We start from the raw sequence: 19,533 nt of genomic DNA, 5'->3' as shown, positions 1-19,533 counted from the left end.
TTCATGCCGACTTATCAAATAGGTACCTCGTGGATAATGCCCATTTACATTATTTTACCTTCCTACGGTCAAACGGTTCTAAAGGAGCTTATATATATATAATAGTGTACGTGGCGCATATCGCCGTACTTCGCTGTGTAGGCGAGTGAGATTGTCTTTTAGACATTTCGAACGATTTGTCAACCGTACAAAATGATTTAAACATTGTTTTACAAAGACCATATATTATATTGTTATTTAGACTCGTTTAAATCACTGTTTGGTATACTTCATGAAATATTCATAATGATATATATATATATGCACACACAGCGACCGTTGTGATTTTCTTTTTTTGTATTGTCTCATGTTGGATAATATACAAAATTGCCATCCGAGAAATCACACGATTAACTTGACGTGAAAATAATTGAATCCAATAAAGTCGACAATTACATTTAACGCGTTTGAGATATTATGTATGTATACTTTTATGCGGACTATATGGCATATAAAATATACATGAGTTTATTATTTTAATGATATGCGCTACAGGTTGTCCGCAGTGCAAGAAAAAGTGTAAAACATCGTTTACAGAATATATCAGGTAGGTATTTGATACTAGTAATTCATTTAATTAAATAATTTATAACAGCATGACGTCATTTCAGATAACAAAAAATTTTTTATAAAATCCAAAGAGTAATATATTATAATAATTATAGACGCGTTAATAATAATAATAAAAAATTCAATCACAATTTAACCATACGTACTATTATTTACATTATCGTATAATATGTATAATTATATAATACACCAACTTTAACCAATTCTAATATAAAATAACACGATATCTGTATTATAATATTTTACACGAAATAGATGAAAAATGAAATGAATAACAAGTAAAAAGATCAAAGCCAACAATATAATATGAAAAATGATTTTTCTCGACGTTCCATTGAGTTGTTCGGACTTTTTCCGAGCTCTAGTAATAGTACCAAAGACTTGATTCGAAGTGCCCCGATTCCAAAACCGTTGTTTTTCTTTTACGGTGTATGGTTTCAATCATCGGTGCAATGCACCCACACATGAAATAGGTAAACCAACTGCTTGTGAATTATATACATTATATAACATTATATTATTATATTATACACATTACGCTGCAGTGGTACACGCGTACTGCGGTTAAAAATGTACAAGACAGCATATACGACTATAATAATAAAATTTATATAATTTCCTGGTGGAAACTTACAGCCAATATTATATATAGGTAAATACGTGATATCTAACCATCACGCACGCGCCGATTTCACCTGCAGCGTATACGTATATGCATCTTTTCCAATATTATACATTTATATGTATTAACGTATGCTATATGTTATCACCACGTGCTAATCTGGACCATGATATAATAATATGATATACATAAATATATCCGCCATATTGTTAACACGTCTGGGTCTGACATTATACGATTATATTATTTTCAAACCATATAATAACGTGCGTGTTACATTTGCGACGTGCCGTCCAATTCCGAATTCGCATGTCATAAAACGGGTCAAGTAATATATATGTTTATATAATGTATCTGTACAGTATACGCATTATATTATATTATGTGAATGTATTTATTGGGTTTGCTTTGCGGTCGAGAAAAAGTTTGCTGTGCACACTGGCACGAGCACATGTTGGATTTCAAAAATTCTGACCGAAACGTAACATACGTATGCACGTAATATATAGTTTCGAAAATCTTTCAATATTCTGTGCGTAATGATATTTGACTTTATACACAACGATTTTATATACTATACCTACGTGAGTTCGACGTTTAGAATAGAGATTAAAATGTTTAACGGGCTATATGAATTTGCAGGAAAGAATAACTTTATCTTCGGTAAAGCTGGTATGTTGGCGTATATGACAAAGAGTGTTACCCTTTTTAACCATCGAAATCATTATATTTAATTTATTTTTCTAAGGATGTTGGATTCAAGATTCAACGTACTTGTAGAAGAAAAACTTTTCCCACAGGAAAATAGTTCATAGACAGATTTCGATGTTTCGTTTATTATTTAAAAGAATTTAAGAGGATCGGGTTGGAGTCCAGCTTTGGTAATTCTGTTTTTAGAAGTTGCAATATACATTTATGTATCACACATTTTTAAGTGTGTTTTAAATGTATTATACTGGTGTTACTTAGTTAAAGTTAATTCAAAAATCAAGTTCAATACGGTCTGATTAAAGTTTTCAAATAAAAAAATAATGATCGAAACCCGACAGTTTTTAGAGGTGTGACTGTTTTCTTGTCGTCATTTTTCATCGTTGAAATCGTTTGGTTTTATTTTACACACAGCTATTCTATGGCTACCGCAGTACCGCCACACGTCACTAGAAATCATTTGATTTTTGCCTCCGTAATAAATGACCGGGTCCAACAACCCTGAAGCTGAAACAACAATTTCTTTCAAAAACCGCCCTAAGATCAATCCTTCCTGTAGTCGTGAAGGCGGTAGATGGACTCAAGTGACAGTAGGAGTGTCACTAAAACTGAAATAATTAAGACTTATATGCGTACTATCGTGTTATTGTGGCGTGCAATCGGATTCGTTCGAGAGTCATATAATGCAGACAATAAAAACTCAGTTGTTTTTTTTTTTTAATAGCACCCGTTTTACGTACCATTTCGTAATCTTATAAAATACATACAATACATTGTATAGGTACTCGGAACTTTGGCATTGGTCACCGGTTCCGGAAAATCGTGAACGCGCGCGTGTGATTCCCACAACGAAAAAACCCATTTCGGTTCATTACGGTTCTCATAAAACACACGTCCTACGCGCACGTCGTCGTCACATCAATATAATATATTATATATCGTAATAATGCTCGTCTATACGCACGTCTGTGTGCTCGTGATGCAGTCATAGTGTACAATAATTATGTCTACTCGGCGGATTCCGACGCGTACGTTTGATTTTCGCACGTTTAATGCGGCCGTCCGATAATTTTATTATTATTATTATTATTATTATTCGGGATTTACTCTGTTGCATATAGGTATAGATTTGGCCGGGAGGAAGACGATCACTTTTCGTATATATTTCGTTTGTATTGTATCGGAAAAGGATAAATATTCCCAAAAAATCGACGTGCATATATATTATATTATATGCGGTATAACCACGCGAGGTGTGTATATAATATAACACACGGTAATAAATGTATAATAATGAGAGAGGCGGCGATAATAACGATTTGTACGTGAGGCCTTGCAATCAACTGCGGCGGCGGCGGCGGCTCTCGTCATACCGCGCGTACCTACTTACCCATAACACTACGTACATTATTATAATATACGTAAACACGTTCGATGTTGCCCGCCATCGTCTTTGTCGTCGTAGTTTCCGGCTAGTCCAACTATCATATAGGTATTTCTGTACACGCGTGGTCGTAATAGTGTAGGATCACATAGTTCGATTCATCCCGAATGACGGGTATGATGTATCCGGATACAAAAAAGCACGCAAATCGTTTGAAATTTGTAAAATAAATAATGATTAGCATTTGAAATAATATAGAAACCTAATAATTCCTAAAATGAAATATACCTACACAATAAGTAAACATGTCCTCTGACAAGAAACTATTCAATACTAATGCAATTTTAACATTTTTAATACGAAAAACGTCATTACCTAAAATATATTTCAATTTAGTAAAATATTATCTGCTATTTAAATTGCATAATTTAATTCTTATCAAGAAATAATTATAAATGATTTTCTATACTTTTTACGCTGCTGTGTACATACAAATAAAATCGTCGTAAGTTTATTGATTATTATATCGCGTGTGTCACAGTGGCGTTATTTGTGGGATGCAAGGATGTGCAAATGCGTCCCATGACCAAAATTATTGTTACTTGTTTTATACTATAATTTCTATAAAATTATCCACATTTACACAAAAAGTGTGTTGAAAAAATTCATGGGATGACTCGACAATGTGAGTAACTAGTATTACTTTAGATTTTCAATATTGGTATTGTATCCCATGAAAAAACGTGGAATGACGCCCCTAGCGTGTGATATTGTCATTCGTAAAATTCATATAGGTAGAAAACATAGATGATATTATAGTATGTATGGAAATCAATTTTTCTTGTCGATCGTAATGTAGGCAAATGATCTGAACGCGAATCCGATAGAACGAATCACTATTGACCATGTATAATGTATAAGATTGTATCTATGTAGTATATAAATCCGTGTGAGGTGTGAGTATAATAACACATAAATTATGTAGAAGTCTCTGCGATCGTATTATCATCATAATACGCACATTATATTACATTTAACGTTCTTTCACGTACATCGATGTACCCGAGAATATACCACGACGATGAGACATAATGTGTTTTTTTCCTTCCGAAATTCCTAGATTCCAAAATTAATATATAGGCAATATCATGTCTTGTTTTCTTGCATTCGAATCGTGGTGCAGGTCGTGTGCAGCGTACGCTCTAACGATATTATTAGTGGGCATAGATATATAGGTACTATATAGTCACCTTACACTACGTATTAGTTATAGTGTTGCGGCGGCGACGACGACGATGATGATTATTATGATGGCGGTGGCGGCAGCAGTCGTATTAAAGACAATGGACAATCGGCGGAGGCGTTATAAATACTACAGTTTTAATGCCGACACGAGGCGACGGCGACAACGGGCAATCAATCACGTTCGGCTGTGGCTTACTTTTCTTCTTCGCACAAACACACATTATAGACTTCTCGGTCCTTATAGTCGCCCAGATGATCGATCGACGTCGTTTATATTTGCCGCAAAATTTAATCGTCGTGCCTCACATATTAAAGTCGTGCACATGACGCATAATATAAATATACACTTTATGTTGATATAGTAGACATATATATATATATATATATATATATGATTATACGCGTTTATGTGTAAAAATACGTAAATATATGAATTATATATTATATAGACTACTTAGCAGCTATAGTCTTAAGCGAATTATTAAGCCGAACACGTTATAATTATTACATGACGTACGAGCAAAAAAACTATATTTCGAAGACCTCGGAGATGAACGTGGACACATATACTCGCTATTATATACATTATACCTATATATCCATATATTATCATCATATACAGTGGGACTATAATAATATGGTGTGATATAATATTATGGATGTATTACAATTTTTCACCATATATTGAATTCTTTCTTCAGGGTATTTTTATACTAGATGTGTGACAGCGATTCTGATAAGTTAGTAACAAAGTCATTATATTTATACGAACCTATAAGTCTATAAAGTACAAATTGAATAATTATTAATAATTATGATCGACTTTTCGGTTTATTATTCTTCTAAGAGATTTAAACTTGGTGATTAAAATTTTTTATATATGATTTATATCCAGCATAATATGTATAACAAAGTAATTAGTGGTTTTTAGTTTTTACCTCCATATGAACATAAATTATTGTACCGATTAATTTTCAGGCGAAAAAGATTAAAATGTGTCTTGATTTTTATTTTAGGCTATACGTAAGCAACGCACATAAATGAGTTCGGCACGAGCGAATCGTAGATATATCCATGTACCTAATAATAGTGTATGTTTTAGTAATCAAGACTTGTCTCATATGGTACACTAGACCGGCGGCCAACATAACAACAAGTTATTGTCTAAATAATATATATACCGACGACGGTCGGGTGTATACCTGTATGGTTGTATATCTAACGCCAAACACACGTTAATCCATCATCGAGCGAGGTGATTGACAAAAGTAAAAACGTTTGACTTCTCCGCCACATTAACCATCATAAATCAATCGCCGTTTCATTAACGAAATTACAACATCAACGTACGAATCACCGCGTAGTTCACACGACGATTAGAATCGATTAGAACGTCTTCCTGGTCGGAAAAACGATCGGGTGTAAAAAGATTCATGCGTACATTTAATAGGATGTCAGTACACTATTTATTTTATCTGTCTGACCCACACTAGACATAGCAAATTTACGTTCAACCTATATGTTGTTAGCTTTATAGTATTAAAATTAATAGACCTATTATCAATTTTAATGTTAAGGACATAATATCATGTGTTTTTGAATTTGTCTTTTTTATGATATTTCAATTTTAAATTAAAATATTAACGTGTAACCTATGTTGTTTATGATAAGCGGTCGAGAAACTAACAGGTTGACAATATCTATCAAAATGTAACAAAATATTAATGTTTTTCTTTTGATTCCTCTCTCATTATATAGAAGTCTGTTTATAGCTGTGTCTTACTTGCCTCACCCGACGGACTGTCTACCCACTAGTCTATAAAATTCAGATCGCCCAACGGCGTATTGTGGCTAGAGGAGGTCGGCCGCTAATTCTTGACCTCGGACCGCCGCAACACATAAATCCGAACAGTCTATCGCTACGGAGAGAGATAGCATTTATTGTACGCTCTAAAATATCTTGCGATATGTATGTATATGCGTCTCGGGGTGCGAAATAAAAGTGACGACAATAAAATAAAACGCATTTGTATATATATATATATATATATATTATGTATACACACAGAGAGGAGGCAAAAAATTCGCTCGAGACGAGCAAAATGCACACGCTGCACGCGGCGTATAAATGCACTCATCGCATTGTTGCGCGCGCATATTTCGAAATCCTCGGCGATCCACTTACCACACTATTTGTACCATTGTTGTATTCAGCGCACGCGCATACCTTTATGTATATGTATATAGATAATATGTACACGCGTATATAACCTACACCTATCCCGAGGACTTGCGGCGACGGACGTGTTTTTCAGTTTATCTGAGACCGGAGATCGGAAGAAAATATACGCACGTGTATATATATGCACATATTCGTATAATAATAATATACTATACACAAACCGTGTGTACGGGTATTACAACACTGCAGGCACTATGTCGCGCGTACAGTCGTCGCGTCGTGTGTTATTATTATCATGTGTTGTATACTTGTGTGCAGCGGTTATGTACGAAATACGCGTGACGCGGCTTTTATCGGACGATTCGATCGATGGGCGAGGAGAGGTGCTGGAAAATCTCGCGCGCGCGCAAAAAAAAAAATATATCTTTGCCGTAATAGGCAATAGCCGATACCCATTGCGCGTGATATATATATATATATATATATATATTGTATATTATTGTTATATCCGATACGTATAATATGTTATGGGTCGTAATGTACCTACGCGTAATGGCCTCTGCGAGCTGGTGTCAACATTTTGAACTTTCGTCGATCGTCGATGAAAAATTATTTTGAATACGGACAAATTCGTAATCGAATACACGCGTAGTGACCGATGATTTGACGAATGATTCGGATCCGTAAAAAATTCCAAAACAATTTTCAGGTGTTCAACATCATAAATCGCGCAATATATAAAGTGATCCGCCAAATCGATGAAAAAGGCGATTGACCGAATTTTTGCTTTTAGTAATGAGTTTATTCAAATTTAAATTTTTGTAATTTTAAATTAAGTATAATTATTTCGATAATATTTTTATTATTTATACCATTTAAGGAATATCATGTGCTGATACAAACTTACAAAATGTCTGTTTTGCTTTCAAATGAGACCACTATTTTTTACTGTAAATCATTATAAACAGATGATTTTTTAAAAATGTTGATTTATTCCCAATTGGAATTGGAATGAGTAGTTTTTGAGATCTTTAAATAATTATGCAGGTGCTATTTAGATAATAGGGTTGAACCACGGTCATATGAAACTTTGACGATTTAAAAATTATTGATTCTCATTTGAAAATGTGATATTATGATAATTAACATTTAAAATTTCAAAAACTAGGTAGGTATATTTAAAAAAAAAATGCATTTTAAACAGATAATCGAGTAATAGAAAAATTCGCATTGTGAAAATTTGTTAATCTTATCTATTTTTCTATATATTTCTAGTATGCGGCTGTATTAAACACACATCATACATTTAAACACCGGTTTGTTTAATATCCCGATTGTCAAATAATCATTTGCTCTGATTAGAACCGTCATAAATCTCGATACGCAAACAATCGTATACGCGCACAGTAACAACGGACACCTAACCTACAACGGGAACATGAAGTCTTCTGTACTTATACTTTGTAGCAATCTAAAAGGGCGTAGGTGACCACGATTGGTGAATCACCCTGTATGAGTGTGTTATAGGTACATACCGCGTTGTACCGCGACTTTATCGCACGGACATCGCGGGTGATGTGCGTCGGGCAAGTCTACGGATAGGCCAATCGACGCGTCGGCGACGTCGATATAGCGAGCGCTCGCGCCATCAAGATACGGCGACCGCGTCGACTAATTGCCCAAAGACATACCGCGCGCGCACCGCCTGCACATTGTTGTTCGACTTACGGAATCGAACTCGTTTTTTAAACGCTAATGTAGATCTATTGTTGTCGTCGTCGTCGTCGTCGCCGTATTATTAATATATTACCGTACGATCGGAATGCGCCCGGTCCGTATATTATTATTATTATTACTATCATAATCGTCATCGTCATCGTCTCTATTATTTTGATCATATATTATCGGGCACCTCTATTTATCTGACGTGTAAATAGGTATATTATATTACGCGTTTGACCGCGTTGTCTCTGCTCGCGTATACTGTTATTATTCTAATATCGAAGACAATCGGATATTTTGTCAAATGCGAACACAATGAATCGCAGTGTCGTACTGTTGGCTACATTTCTGCAGCAGAAGCAGCAAAAACAGCACAGGCATAACATAATACTGGTGCATTACTCGCGGCGCGTGTTATTTTATTTTATTTTTTTTAATGTGTACAGGTTGTACACCTCTCCTGCGGCGTGTAGCGCCCAAAGGCCTATAAGGACATCGCCGCGTGAAACGGCACTCGAAAACAAAACAGAAACAAAAACAAAATATGTTATCTCTGCGATTGAACACGTCGAGAAGCCACCGCCACCTCCACCGCCGCCGCCACGCTCGTACGTACCCATACTATGCGTCTATACCTATATATAACACACACACACACACACATATATATATATAACACGTATAATACGACTATAATACACGCACACGACCTCTTGTTGCACCTTTCGCGCCTTATTATTATTATTATCGTCGCCGCCGCCGCCGTCGTCGTTATATTATTATTGTATAGGTATATTATATAGGCACTCGAACCGCTGGCGCGCGCGACCCGATCATAACAAATCGATGCCGCCGCGACCATCGGATAACAATTATTGTGTTTCTCGTCGTCGTTTTCTTTTTCCTCTCCAAACGACACGTACCGGTTCCCACATTCGACTGTGGTCGTTGCACTGGACTCGAGCGTATACCTACATTGGCAGTTGGCACCTATACATTACATATTATATTGTGTATAATAATATATATTATTTATTCTCTATAGAGATGCGAACTGAGAGTATAAAATAATTCTCATAAGCATTATCGCCGCGGAGAATAGTATTCTCATTTCGTATGAAAGTGTTGCTTAACATAATATTTGAAATAGCTTTATGACTATAAAAACGTCGGTAAACTAGATAGGTAGGTACTACCTAGGGATGTATAATGCTCACCCGGATCATCTCGTGCAGTGACTTAAAATCGGGGTGTGGGAGTTAGTTACGTCCAGTGGAACGTTAGTACAGTTGATATATTTATATGCTTTTCTAAATTCTTTAAATTGTTTTGGTAAAAAAAAAAAAAATAGATGATTTATCCAATAGCTGCTTCATAACCTAGGTAACATTTCTGTATATATTTTTTTATTATTCAGAATATATTATCGATTTTTTTTTTAGGGGAATATTTTAAGATATAGAACATTTTAGATTTTTTACAGATCGTACTCAAGTACTTTTTTTATAACTCAAACAATCATAAAAAAAAACTAAAATAAAATTTTTCAAAATTATAAAATTATGAATAGGTTTGCTAACTAGTTTATCCACAATACACCGAAAAATGTCTTCAAACATGTATAAAATATTTTCAAAGTTAACATTGAATATTTTAATTAGATAAAAAGTAGGTACTGTGACAAAAATATCTACAATTTTTTTTTGGAGAGTATATTTTAAGGCATCATTTTGATACTTTTTAAAGCTTAATTTCATGCAGATTAATAGGTTTTTATTGCATAAAATATCCATGATAATTTTCCAATTGTAAACGTGTACTGAAATTAATACACATGTCCTCATAAGTCTTCGAGAGCACGTGCAGGCGTTGGGCGTAAGGGTTGAAAAAACAGACATCAAACAAAGTGACGTATTTTCATTTTGTTTCGGGATCATATTAATCGCTGCTGCAGTGTCACACACTAGTATAATATGTTTTGTCTGGTTTAGCGGTCTAGCGTTCATTCGCGCTCTTCCGAACGCGTATTACCTAAACTCGCTGCTTGTACATTTATAAAAACACTCTATCAACGATTTACGATTGGAGCCGCAAAGATCGCGTATCGTAGGTTTATTATATAATATCGGTGTAACGCCCCTTTTGTAAAAGAACAGAGTTACGGTAAAAAATGAAATATACAAAATATAGCCGACCATATAAGATCGTATTATATACGTAGATATAATATTATTAATACGGATAACCGCGCCTTTAGCCGCCCTCTAATATCCGCCCTGTATATGCGACGGCAGCGTCCGGCCGTCTAGCGTCTACCCGTCTCCGTAATATTACGATGTAATAATATTATATATTGAATGTATAGATGCCGGACGCGCTGCTGTTGCTGGTGCTACGATTGATGGTCGAAATCGGCAGGGGCGGACACCGTAGACGGGAAGTTTAATATATGCGTGTGCACATCAAAATATTATAGTCTACTCGAGTTGGACGGGGAACCACGAAATCCACTCTTCGTGGGTTTGTTAAATTTGTAATTATTTAATAATATTATTATGCAATAGAAAAAACGGTAAATACCGTTGTATGTCTGCACACACAGTCGACGTGATTTCTTGTGGCCGCAACTTCCCGCTTCCGTCGCATCCTCCACCATCACTGCGCGTACTATGATGATTTGATATATTTTATGATACTGGTCCGATATTCAGTGTTAAAAGTATTTTTTAGATTTTGCCTAACAGTCGTACACGATTTACCACAGCACTCAATATATAACCTTAATCAAAGTATTTTCATATAACGTAAAAATATAGCATAAGCAAAGCTTAATAACCTTAAACAATATTAAAAAATAAAATTAATTGATGTATTAGTTTGTATTAAATATATTTCCGAATTATTGGAATATAATAATAAGAGCTAGACAACATATTAAAAACTAAACCTGATATAAAACAATTATTGAGGAATGAGGAGTGAGAACTATCCCTATATACGCATAGTAATACAGTAAGATCCGCTTAATGCGATCACATTGGTCCAGATCATTTTGATTCTATTAACCGGTTGATTCCATAAAACACTTTTTTTTTTTTTTTTGATGAGTTTATATTTCTATGTATGTTTAAAATTAGATTAAAATTAAGAGAAGAAACTATCTATTTTTGATTGTACTTGAGAATCTACTAATTTCATTTTCATATTAGCCCGAAATTTAATCTATACTCAGTTAATATAATACATGATCTTTAATTATTTAAAAATAAATCAATAATAATGTATGTGCTATGTACATATTCTACATTTGTACCTATACCTTTTGGAACAACTGAAAAGTATCGTTTTCCACTTATTTTTGAATAACTGCTTTTAACTTTTTCAAAACAGTTCTTGTTTATTTTTAGTGAAACTTTGAAATACCATTAAAAGAATGTTCTTAAAAATGATTCAATTACCCGGTACTTGGTGATTCTAATAAGAGGTTAATTTAACATTAGTAACATAAGAACTGATGGTTTAGGATTTTCAATTTTGATTCCAATAAACGGTTGATTCTATAAATCAGTAATCATATAAACCAGAACTACTATTGTACTATTTTTTTTAACTCTAAATTAAAATACACCAAATTTTTTTTTTTTTTTTAATGAGTGATTAGTGATTTATTTTTATTTTTAAAAGTCGATTACAAGTAACAAAAACCACTGACTTTATTTATTTATGAAAATAAATTACTTTTATATTGTTGTTGTCAATAACGTCTATTTGTGGATAAGACATTTTAAAGACAATTTATGTAAGCTTCTGCAGCTTCAAAATTTAAGACCTATACTATAAATCAGTGGTGTGATGAACTACTTTTTGTCCAGGGACCAAATACAGAATACCAACCCACCTACCCACCTAACATTAATATTTACACTTAAATTTAGATTCCAATGGTGGTATTTAATTTATTTTACACCTATATTTTACCTAAGTACCTATAACTATAGGGGTCTATACCTACCCACCCACCCAATATCCAATAGGGACCGAAGCCCTCTGGTGAACCCCCTCACTTTGTCACTGCTATAAATTATAATAATTTAATAATATTGTATACTAGTATAATAATAAACAATCTCGTCAATGACTTAGATATATATATATATATATTTTATCTATCTATGTTTAATAATTTTATGTAAACAAATCAATTTTGCGTTTTAATTCATTTTTTTATGCTTTACGCTTATATAAGTTTATGTGTTCACAATAGTCCAGATGGCCATGTGGACGAGAATCATCGTGTCACGCGGTGGACCAACACAGCCGTAGGAACGTTTGTAATCGATAAATCGATTTATCAGCACCTATATTACGTATATTATTGATCGCGATAATCTAAAATTTTATCCGTATTTGTAATGAAATATGTTTAAAGTATTATAATACAATATAATTTGTAGTATCTAATATATTAGTTGGTCGCGTATCGTGCGTGGATTAATCTGTGGAATTATTATTTCTTTGCCACCGATCAGACGGAGAAACGGTCACTTGAAAATAAATTCTTATATTTTACTCTCCTATACACAAGACATTTTGGTATAGTAATATTATGATACAAATACCAATATACCCTATTATATAAACTAAGTATAATTTTGTTAATATACAATATAAACATATTATTACTTTATCTCTCTTATCGCAGTGGTTCGAAACTCGTATTGCAAATTCAACCAATATTCAAATTTTGAATGTAAACCGAGAGCGGCTATAATACTTTAATCTGACCAAAAATCGGGGAAAATTCATTTTTACGTATTAAAAATGAAATAAAAATAGTAAAAAATAAATTAACGATAATATAATATAGATGATTCGATGTCGATATCAATTCAACTGATATTAAACGTTGCGGCGCTGATGCGAAACATTAAATAGGTACCGGTTTTTTAAATGTTATTGATAGCACTAACTTTATAGCTTAACACTGATGTAGGATTTAAAACACTTAGTACATTTAACAAGAGAATCGCGATTGATCGTGCTCAGTGAGCATAAAATGGAATTTAAATTTTATCTAACATACTATTTATAAGTATTAATATTATAATAATATTATAGGAATCGACAAAAAAATTTAATAACGTGGCGTTATGTTATAATATATAGACGACCAGTGATTTGGAAATTACAATATTTTAATTAGCATAAGTAGACACACAAGTCAAAATGTTAATGAACATAAAATATTTCCTTTAGTTGATTAACGATAACGCCTAGCTTTATTTTGTGTACATTACAACATTATCATATAAAAACGTATAGGGATTTTATATCATTGTAAACGATGAAGTGCAGGCACGGAACGAGTAAGCGGATATCTCTGAACTAACTAGTTTATATTCATTCGTAAAAATGTTTTCTAAACGTTTCCGTTTTATACGTGTTTTATTTTGTATTCATTGATTTAGTTTCATAATAATACGTCACGTAATACGAATATGGACGCTATTCTATATACAATTGTATTGATTCACATTTTTTTAAATTTTTTTGGGAAGTTTCGGTTCCTTTTCGTATGGACAATTTGTATATACAATAGGTAGTTAAATACGTCATTTTAAACAATATTGGTTGTACGTAGCTAATGTTCGATCGCCGATAAACATTTACTAGAAAATGTTGTTATAAGGTTTGTAAGACTGCAGAATGAAACAAACCTATACATATCGCAATGCACTACAGACATAATATTACATCACTTTCGAACAGGTTTTTATAACAATAAGAAATTATTATTTTCAACAAATTTCAATTTTTATTTTTAAGTTAAAATTGTTTTAAAAAATTAATATTATTTATACCTACATTATATTAAATTTTTAAGTATTATCTACATAAAGTCATAAAAATTGAACATATGTATTCTTATTAAAATATTATGTTAGTAGCTATATAGTTGGAAGTTGGTCAACTTCGGGTTCTCCTTGTCAACACTCTGCTTGGAACTTAGTTGTTGATACTATGTTTTTTTGAAATCTGATATATTATCCTGTAGTTGCAGCAACGTGTTAAGTGACAATAATTTCTGAACTATTTTAAAAGTGATTCATTAAAACCTATTACCAGTTGTGCGAATAATACAATACTGGTTTATAGAAGAGTAACTACATTTATGCACCTACAATTTACATACAAAAGTCCTGATTTGGCACCAAATGATTTTCACCTATTCTCTAAATTAAAAACTAATAAATTGTATTAAGGTGTCTTTGTATATTTTTTTGGTCATACGTTCGTGGCTCAATAATCTTGTAACAAAATATAAACAAATATTATACATACAAAACAGATAGATAAAATTTGGATTCAATTACTTCTCTTACATAAATATCAAGTATATTACAAAATACGTAAATATTTACGATCAAATATCAGATGAGGTATATTCTAATATATTATCATAGGAATGTTGATCGATAATGGTTATTAAAACTAAGTGGCTCACATTTTGTTTAATTGTCTCGAAAATCTAGTTTTAAGTTTTTTTGAAATTGTTTTAGTCTATGTGACAGGATTAGAAATACACTTATAAATATTCAACAAATTGTAATAGATAATATGTTATAGTATTTAATGAAACTAGTTTCGAGCTAATCTGCAGTATGATATCGCATTTTAGGATTGGGTGCCAACATTCATTAGGTGCATGTGTACTAATACCGTATTAATTTTATTTTATTTCTACTTTTCTAATATCTTATTTTTGACATGCAAATGTATAGCTTCTTCAACATTTTTGTACATTGTATATATATATAAATGTGCAATTTCTTCTCTCCACTAACAACGATATAAAAGTAAGGTATCATAAGAAAAATCTTTTGTCTTCTATTAAACCCTACCTAACTAATAATACACTAGTGGAATACAATAAGCGATAGTAAAAATACCTCTTCAATTCCATTTAAAGTTACATCGTGACTTACAGTACAGCAGTTCACAGGATGGTCATCTTTCACTTCTTTTATATTTTTATTTTTGTAAATAATGTGGATAAACTATTCTTAAATAATAAATATTTATTATTTATAGGTAATGAATTATTGAATTATTTTATTCTGTTAACACTTATGAGGTATGTCATGTGCTACAGTGCAAAATTGAACAATTCTTCTGATAGGTATATTTTCTTAACGAAAAAAAAACTATTTTTATCCAATTATAACAAGTTAATTTGAAGTTATTATACAATTAATAACACTTTATATATATATATATATCTATCAATGCTATATCGTCGATAATTGATTTAGGAGTAATATTCTTTAATAACTTCTTGTTTAATGGCTATATAACGTTTTATATTCAAATATAATCTAGAATATTTTAATAGAGCATTTAACAAAATTAAAAAGAATCAAAAAAACATTTATTTTTAATAATAATATCACATATATTTTCTGTTGAATTCATAATTTATTTTAATTCAAAATAATATACATATATATATATATATATATATGTGTGTGTATAATTTCTGGTGAATTATAGTTAATGAAACAGGGTCAGTTTTTAAAATTAAAATCCATCTAAATGGCTAAGTCCGTCGGGCTGTGTCAAACGATTAGACTAAATTCCACATTTTTATATGATGCTAAAACATACACTTCTTTCACTTAAGGCATTATATGCAGTATGAAATTCCAAATAACTGTCTTTAAAAAGTAAAATGCGTATGATATAAGAACAAGTTATGATGCAAGTAGAAGGTTTGAAGTTGGCAAAAACGCGATGGAATACTTTTATTGAGTAGTGAGTACAACCATCACCATTGTGTAATGTTAAGGTTTTGAAGAATTGCGACAAAAATCCTTTTGGATCAACTCGTTTTAATACGTATATTTATTATTATAATATTATATTCCTTTTGATATATATATATATAGTATGCGTATGCCAACAAATAACACCGAGAAAGTTAAGATGCGTCGTGTAGGTACACGATTTTACGACCAAATTAATGAAATGACCTCTCTCTGGCGTTATAAGCTCGCTCAGATTATTTCAAGATACGTGTATACCGTATTTTATACATAAACGGTACACGAGGGTTAAATGAAACTTAGAAAGTACTCAAATGACTAACGAGTCCGGTCGTTAATTTTTTTCTTTTCGAAATAGATTAACCTGTATCACCACGTATACAGCGTTCGACAATTAAAAATATTTACTGAATTGCTGTATCGATCCACATTTTATTAATACCGGCAAATAGGTAGGTACATATTATTATATTACCTTATTTTTACGATTATTATTATATTGTTTTGTCACGACAATAGACAATTTATAACATATTATATGATACTATGACATCCCAGCGAGTAAGTATATATTATTTTAACAACACTAACAAAAAATTTAACACTGATTAAGTTCTGAATATTATATAATATTTTATAATGATGATATTACTGCAGTTACAACTATATACAATTTATTGATATGTATATAATGTCAATATTCAGTAATATTATAAAAAATAAAACATTAAATAATTATTATATGGCTATATTTATTTTATATTATTACTATAATATTTAAATAAACGTATAGGTACCTGTAATTTTATTGAAATATGATGAAACATTAAAATTAATCCTTAATTTTATTTTACGATGACATAATTTATCACGATTAGTTACTACGTTTATAATATAAATAGTGTTAAAAGTTTGAAACGTTTGAAATTAAACGCTCGCGGTATGTAATTTAAGAATTTAAAATCGTTTTATATGCTTAAAACGGATTATCAAATGTACATATAAACGCGTGGACGTTTTGCATTTGTGACTCGTGTCTAATATAATATATCTTATTATAATTGATGATATTCTCTTGGAACAAATAACAATTAAAACCACGGAGTAAAAATATTAATCTTAAAACGGTTTTTAAAATATTTATTAAACCGATTTAATATAATATTAAAACGATTTAATTTCAAACCGTTTTAATGTCATCAGATAAACGTTAGTATACAAAACGTAGTTTATTGTTAGTTATACTTACTGTACACTGCATACAGCAGGTAAGTACCAAAAATAAAATCACCTCTTATTTCTGTTTCTACGTTTAGCCAGTTCCGCAACTTTTTTTTAAAGTTAAATTTAAATATATAGTAATAAAACATATTTTTAATTACTAACAATATTGTTATTAACAATAATATTTAATTCTCAATTTCTTATAAAATATCGATAAAAACTCAATAACGAATACATTATGTATATTGTATAGTTATAATAAAATGTATACTCTTTCATTCACATTATTTATTTAGTTCACATAGGAACAACACCGTTCAATTGATAATTAATTATAGTTTCACAATAAATACGGATTACGTGGGTAGTTATTTATTTTAATAATATATTGTAGCTTATCAGAGCGCAGCCTACATGATTTCTTTCCACTTCTATTGGTCAATGATAATAAAGAGAATCTATCTATACGCTCCATTGTTTACATCCACTTCGATAAATACCTATGATAATAATTATTGTCTGCAGTTGTAACTGATGTTTCGCTTAATGAAAATGAAATGATTGGCCACGATATCATAGTTATATCTTTCTTGTATTTATTTTATAGAAATTAGACTGATTTAATTCAATTGTTTACAAAGTAAACATTTTTATGATATTTTTCTCTTTAATCACGAATCATTTTTTATTTAGGTACACATTTAAAAGAGTATTTACAATTTTTATATCGTATCTTTATAGACCGATTTATAAAATTTAAAAAAATCAAACAATTAGTATTAACGTACATTCATATAATTATTATAATATTGAGTTTTATGAATTGAAAATTACTGGTACGTATAGAATGTAGGACACTGAACCTGTTAATACAAAAAAAGTTCATGATAATAATATTATTTATAAGCTTAATAGCTTGTAAATTTAACATATTATTATTATTAATTATGTTGTGGGATTTTTATAAATTATATTGCTTATTAATATGTATACAGCAATCGAGTTGTTTTTTTTTTTCAGAGAACATTTTATGTGTTGAAGTATGATTTGTTTATGAGAATTTTAAAATTTTAAAATGCTCATAAATTACTTCAATGTTCAAATATCATAAAAAAATCCATGAGACAGTGTGGAATTCTGGATAATATTCTTACCTTTAAATTTTATAATTTTCAATTTATTCTGGTATTAAAAATAACATAGTAAAATGGGTTCTAAATCATGTGATATGTTATCTGTACGGCTACGGATACGACGCGGTTAGACGACGTCATCTTTAATATACTTTAATTACACTTAAATATTTGTTATTTACTTTTATACCATGTCACATGAGTTCAAAATAATCTAAAATAAAATTATATTCAGTCACACGTTTAGTTCATTTTGAATGCGTAGTCGTGTAGTATATTATATACATATATAGGACTTATTTAAAAGTATTCAGTATTCGCGGATACTGACTCTTTTAACACATTTGTACATTTCAGAACATAAATTGTTTTCGTTAATAAAATAATTATGTTTCATTTATATTATTAAAAATCCAAAATCTAATTTAAAAGAAAATATTTTCGAGTTGTTAAAAAAAAATCTTAATTTAGTTATTGTCGACGGCACGCGGTGATATGAAACAAATTTATAGGAAACGCAAATAAATGGGGAGCTTAAAAATTTCATTTTAAAAAATAGGTATATTATAACCATAGACACGACCCCAGTAAAACTATAATATTCCGTACATTTTTTTTCGGTTTCTTTTCCAAAAAATGCGTGTTTACGGTCGATCTCTATGAACAGCATAGAATGTCTACAGGGAGTACACTGCAGTATACGATCCTTCTGGATTTCGACCAGTACCCAATTGAAATCCGTACAAATAATCATCGTAATGTATGAATATATATTATACAATAATGATAATGTTATCCACGTCCGGCGGAAACCCAACCCGCAACTCCACTGGCCATCAACGAGATCGTCGGTGCTGATAAAATCATACTGACGCGCGTGG

The sequence above is a fragment of the Rhopalosiphum maidis genome, chromosome 1 (genome assembly GCF_003676215.2).
Source record: "Rhopalosiphum maidis isolate BTI-1 chromosome 1, ASM367621v3, whole genome shotgun sequence".
NCBI classification, from domain to species: domain Eukaryota; kingdom Metazoa; phylum Arthropoda; class Insecta; order Hemiptera; family Aphididae; genus Rhopalosiphum; species Rhopalosiphum maidis.
The sequence above is the reverse complement of the archived record's forward strand: the minus strand, read 5'-3'. Positions refer to the sequence as shown.